This window comes from Canis lupus, chromosome 16 (genome assembly GCF_003254725.2).
Source record: "Canis lupus dingo isolate Sandy chromosome 16, ASM325472v2, whole genome shotgun sequence".
NCBI classification, from domain to species: Eukaryota; Metazoa; Chordata; class Mammalia; order Carnivora; family Canidae; genus Canis; species Canis lupus.
Window position 1 is genome coordinate 1,113,520 of NC_064258.1, and position 6,683 is coordinate 1,120,202.

The window sequence follows — 6,683 nt, forward strand, 5'->3', positions numbered from 1 at the left end:
CGCAGGACCGTCCCTCGGGAAGTGGTGCCGGTTCCATCCGAGTCTCCACGGGCCCCCCACGCCCTGCTATACCTTGGTATGCATCTGCCCTGCTGCCCTCCTCCGTCCCGGGACCCACCTGAGTGTCCCCATCTCCCGGGAGCCTTGCCGGGGCTCCTCCCCTGCATCCTGGTAGCACGTGACACGCCGACCGGATGAGCCGAGCCGAGAGCGTGTGGCTGCGCGCTGGCCCGTGGGTCTCTCCCCAGCGCCCTGCCCAGGTCACCCGTGGGCACCCCTGCCCATCTGACCAGCGATGGAGGAGCCACAGGGCGGGGAGGGCAGAGTGGGGCATGGGGAGCCAGGCTTCCCTGCTCCCCTGCCGAGTGCACCTGGCGCCACGCCGTGCCCAGCAGCGTTGCCAGACGACCCCCCGGATCTAGTGGGCTTCCCACCGCCATCCCGGCGTGGAGCCACGTGGCCCGAATCAAAGCCTGCAGACACCTGCTGTCGGGGGAGGCCACACGCCACAAGTTCAGGGCAGTCGGGTGGACTGGGGGCAGCACGGAAAGGTGGTTGGGGACGCACGGGGAAGTTTTCTGAGCCAAACACGGAATGTGTGTTAGATCCGCTCAGCAAGAAAGAGCCTCAGCCCTGTGGAACCCCAGCCACAGAGAGACGCCCGCCCTGCCTCCCAGGGTGCATCCTCCAGCCGCTGCTCCTGGCTCAGAAAACCAGGGCGGGCGGCTCCTCCGTGCGACCCCGGGGCGGGCGTCACGGGTGGGGACCTGGACTGTACGAGTGTCCCTGCCAGCATGCATCGGGCCCTGACTGCAGAAGCTGTGGGCACAGGTGCCACCTGCTGCGTCTAGGACTCGGGCAATGGCTGCCTCCGTCCCCAGGGGCAGGTCGCCTGCCCAGCTGCACCACGGGGGCTGGCCCCTCGATTCCCACGTCCCGGCCCATCATGCCACTTCCCTGACCTGTGAGGGGGGATCAGGAGCCCTGAGAGGCTGCGCGCGACCCCCCAGCTGCTACGGGCGGAGGGGGCATCCCCAGATGATGAAACCGCACAGGCCTCCCGTCACCCGGTGGGTCCGGTCCTGCCCCGGCAGCGAGCCGCTTACTCACCAGCAGCGGGAAGTTGGGCAATCTCCGCTCTAAAAAACAATGCAAGGGTCAAGGGCGAAGTCAAACCTTCAAAGGGAGGGAACACTGCAATCCGGAGGCCCCTCCAGGGGAAGGACACAAAGATGTTGTGTCGTGTTCTGCGACATCGGGGATGATGTAAATCCATGCAAGCACCTGGCCGCGGCCCCGGCCCCAAGTGACGAAGGGCACCGTCCTCACACCCGCTCCCCCCAATCACACGGGGAAGTAACCTGGCTCCTGTCACGTCGGCACAGCCCAGATCCCAGAGGCAAGAGCTCGCGACGAGCCCGGGGCCCATGTCCACCCGAGGGCTCCCCAAAGGCACAGGGCTTTCCTCCGCGATGCGGGCCACCCAACCTGCAGGCACACGTCCGGGCGCGGCTGGGGTCGGGGTACCGAGTGCCAGGCGCACGGGCAGTGCCCACCTGTGTTCATTCCCTTGATCTTCTCCAGAACCCATGGCCCAAGTGTCGTGGCCTAGGCTGGCCTCACGTCACCTGGGGTCTGGGTAGAGGGGCATGTTCCCTGCCCCATGCGCACCCTGACTGGCAAGCTCTGACGCGGGCGCCCAAGCTCCCGGGGGCCCCCATGCCTGCCTCCTCCGCTCTTGCTGAAGGCCAGGGTGGGCAAACCAGGGTGGACGCTGGGAGGGGTCAGGAGGGTCACCGCGGCAGGTGGGTGGGGTGGGCTGTGGGGTGACGGGCAGGACTCTGCAGGAGCCACAGACCCCACCTCCGCCCCCGTGCCGGAGCTCCCCCGCAGAGGGAGCCGCTCCCGCCCTCCACCGCCCCGTGTATGAAGGAAGAAGTGCAACCCAGGAGTCTGCCCGGGGCCCTGCTCGGCTCCCAGGCAGGCCTTGTTTGGCTGGGCGGTGATGAAAATGCCCTGGAGAGCAGGTCTGTGTCTCCCTAGTGGTGAAGCGTGCCCATGAGTCCGATGACAAGAAAATGCTCCACCACAGTGGCCCCAGGAGCCCCTGGGCAGAGTTGGGGGGACGGGGTCCCTGTTCTGACGCCTGACCTGGGGCTGCTCTCTGCACCTGCTCACTAACCTGTCGACAGCCTCATCTGTCAACCTCCAACCCGCAGAGCTGTCCTTGGGGCACTGGGACCTCCCCATGCCCAGAGGGGGCAACAGTGTGCTGTACTCGTGCCCACCAGGCGTGGGGAGGACACAGCTTTGCCTATTCTCTGACCTGCTCAAAGGGCAAGGACGCCGAGCAGAAAAGTGGGGATCATTTCCTATACTATAGTCTGTAGCACATCAGGCTGAGGTGTCTCCCCAACATCACAGCATGGATGTCATGGGGTGTCTCCCCAACATCACGGTGTGGACATCATGGGGTATCTCCCCAACGTCATGGTGTGGACGTCATGGGGTGTCTCCCCAACATCATGGTGTGGACGTCATAGGGTGTCTCCCCAACATCACAGCATGGACATCATGGGGTGTCTCCCCAACATCACAGTGTGGACACCATGGGGGTGTCTCCCCAACATCACAGTGTGGACACCATGGGGGTGTCTCCCCAGCATCACAGTGTGGACGCCATGGGGGTGTCTCCCCTACATTACAGCATGGATGTCATGGGGTGTCTCCCCAACATCACAGCATGGACACCATGGGGGTGTCTCCACACATCACAGCATGGACATCATGAGTGTATCTCCCCAATGTCACAGCATGTACACAACGGGGGTGTCTCCCCAGCATTCCAGTGTGGACATCATGGGGGTGTCTCCCCTACATCACAGCATAGACATCATGGTGGTGTCTCCCCTACATCACAGTGTGGATATCATGGGGGTGTCTCCCCAACATCACAGTGTGGACACCATGCTGTGGTATCTCCCTCACATCACAGTGTGACTGTGATATATGCACCTGGGGGTGCTGTCACCCTGGTCACACCATGACTGGACACCATGAGTGGCATCACATGCTCCTGCCCAGTGATGACAGTATCCCGTTGGCTGTTCTAAGAGATGTTTACCTATATCTGCTTGTTTTTTACATTCTCCAGATGACGTATGATGTGGAGCAATTTTTCATGTGCTTATTTGGTGTTTATCTTCTTTGGGGAATGTGTCCATTAAGGCCTTTGGCCATTTATTAATCAGGTTGTTTGTTTTCTTGTTTTTGAGTTTTAAGCGTTCTTTTAACTTTTTTAGATAACAGTCCTTTATCAGATTCATCTTTTGTAAATATTTTCTCCCAGTCTTTGGGTTTTCTTCTTTTCTCCTTATGTTTTCTTTCACAGAAGTTTTTAATGTTACTAGTGTCCAGCTTCTACATTTTTGCTTTTGTGGATCACACATTTAGCATCGAATAACTCATCACCATACCCAAGGTGATCTAGGTTTTCCCCATATCACCTAAGAGTTGATAGTTTTTCATTTTACACTTAAGTCTGTTTGACTTAATTTTGTGAAAGGTGTAAAGTCTGTGTCTAGGTTCATTTTTTTGCATATGGACACGCAGTTGTTCTGGTGCCATTTGTTAAAAAGCCATTTCTTCATTGTATTATCTTTGCTTGTCCAAGACCAGCTGACTATATTTACGTGGGTCTATTTCTGGGCTCTCTAAGCTGTTCCATTGCTCTCTTTGTCTATTAATTACCAATATCCCTCTCTCTGCTATAGGGTCATAGATTATGATTACCATAGATTTAGAGTAGGGCATGAAGTCAAGTAGCGTCACTCCTCTCACTTTCTTCTCCAGTACTGTGTTGCCTATTCTGGGTCTTTTGCCTCTCTCTCTTTTTTAAGATTTTATTTATTTATTCATGATAGACATAGAGAGACAGTGGGGCAGAGACATAGGCAGAGGGAGAAGCAGGCTCCATGCAGGGAGCCCGATGCAGGACTTGATCCCAGGACTCCAGGATCACACCCTGGGCCAAAGGCAGATGCCAAACCGCTGAGCCCCCCAGGGATCCCCTTGCCTCTCTTTTTAAACTTTAGAATCAATTTATCAACACCTCCAAAATAACATACTGAAACCTTGATTGGGATTGCTTCGAATCTATAGATCCAGTTGAGAAGAACCCACATCTTGACAAAATTGAGTCTTCCTATCCATGAACATGGGATGCCTCTCCATTTACCCAGTTCTTATGTAAGATCCATCAGTCTAGTACTTTTTCATATAGATCTCACTCATATTTTGTTACATACAAGTATTCCATTTGGGGGGTACTAATGTAAGTGGTGTCTTTTTAATTTCAGATTCTACTTTTTCATTGCTGGCATATTTAGAAAGGATTGACTCTGGATCTTGGTATCCTCCCACTTTTCTTTAATCACTTATTGGTTCCAGGAGTTTTTTCAATGATTCTTCTTGTCATCTGCAAAGACAATTTCATTTACTCCTTCCCAATCAGTAGACCTTTATTTCCTTTTCTTGTCTTATTGCATCAGCTAGGACTCCCACCATGATGTTAACAAGTGAGAGATGGGACATCCTTGTCTTGTTTTACTCTTCGTGGGAAAGCTTCAAGATTCTCATCATTAGGGGCACCTGGGTAGCTCAATGCCTGAGCATCTGCCTTTGGCTCAGGGGTCCTGGGATCAAGTCCCACATCAGGCTCCCTGTGTGGAGCCTGCTTCTCCCTCTGTCTGTGTCTCTGCCTCTTTCTCTGCATCTCTCATGAATAAACTTTTTTTTAAAATCTTAAAGAAAAAGATTCTTACCATTAACTGTGATTAAACTGATTTTTTATTTTTATTTTTTGGGGTTTTTTTTTAAACTGAAGTTTTTAGAGATATTCTTTATCGAGTTGAGGAAGTTCTCCTGTATTCACAGTTTACTGGGTTTTTTTTTTAAAGATTTTATTTACTTATTTATTCATCAGAGACACAGAGAGAGGCAGACACACAGGCAGAGGGAGATGCAGGCTCCCTGCGGGGAGCCCGATGCGGGACTCGATCCTAGGACCCTGGGATCATGCCCTGAGCTGAAGGGCATGAGCCCCCCAGGAGTACCAGTTTACTGCATTTTTATCATGAATGCATACTGGATTTTGTCAAATGCTTTTTCTGCCTCTATTGATATGATCATGTGCTATTTCTTTAGCTTGATGTGATGGCTTACATTGGATGATTTTCAACTCTCAAAACAGCCTTGCACACCAGAATAAATCCCATTTGGTCACAGTATATAATTATTTTGTACATTGTTGGATTTGATTTGCTAATATTTTGTTGAGGATGTTTTCGTCTCTGTTCATGAAAGATATTCATCTATAGTTTTCCTTTCTTGTAATGTCTTCATCTGTTTTTGGTATTCTGGTAATGCTGGCCTCAAAGAATGGGTTAAGAATTATTTACTCTGCTTATATTTTCAGGTAAAGATGATAAAGAATTGGTATAATTTCTTTCTTTAAATGTCCAATAGGATTCACAAGTGAACCTGGCTCTTTCTGTCTTGGGAGATATTTTGACAGTTTATGTTTACAAATGTTAGTGCATTTAAAGCAGTCCCTGCGCTATGATCTTTTGCACTTAATTGATTATTAGTGAAGTTTACGGGGTTTTTTCTCTTCTGTAGTGGTTTCCAAATAGTATCAGTCATTAGCCTCGTATTTATAACCCGAGGTCAACTGCAACCTTGAGTAAACTGGTTGCGTAGAATCTGTTCTAGGAATATACATGTTGGGTACAGAATAGTAAAGTCAATGGGACACAGGACGAGATGGAAATGGGGCTTAGACCAGGTGGCCCAGCGGTTTAGCTCCACCTTCAGCCCAGGGTGTGATCCTGGGGTCCTGGGATCGAGTCCCACGTCGAGCTCCCTGCATGGAGCCTGCTTCTCCCTCTGCCTGTGTCTTTGCCTCCCTCTCTCTCTCTGTGTATCTCTCATTAATAAATTTGTTTTAAATCTTTAGAAATGGGGCTTAGAAGGAAAATTCATCATATTCTGTGATCCAGAGACAGCCGGCATGGCATGTCACACGGGGCCACCAGGAGGCCCCCGGGGCGGCCAGGAGGCGGCAGTGGGAAGGGGGCAGGGCCCAGGCCGCAGCCCTCACTGGGTTTCCACGGGGAAGGAGAGCAGGGCAGCCGCCTTGAGGAATCCCGGCGGCCTCTGAGCTGCGGGGTGGCCCCTCGTGCCTAGCTCCCCACCCCGGGCAACCAAGCCAGAGGAGCACCATCTCCGGGGCTGTGGCTCTGGGCTGCTCAGCGCCCAGCAGAAGGCATGGTGCTCCGTGCCAGGTCCTCCCCCCTCCAGGGACCACTGACCCCATGCGGGCAGCCTCTCCCCAGCCAGAACGGCGCTAAAAGAGGCCAAAGCATCACCATAGACAGAAAATAAAAATAAATATCCGATGCAGAAACAATAAGTAATTCTGTGTGCTGGAGTCTGAAAGCCCCAGCGCGAGGTGGAGCGGCCTCACTGAAGGAAGTAGGTGAGTGGGCGCCGATGCCACCCGCTGCCGGGCGCCCCTGGGTGTTCCCCGGCCATGATCCTAAAGCTCGGGACTCAGCCGTCGCTGCCCTGGGCCACCTGCGGGTCCGTCCAAAGCCAGGCTCCGACTTGCTCTTTCCTGCGCC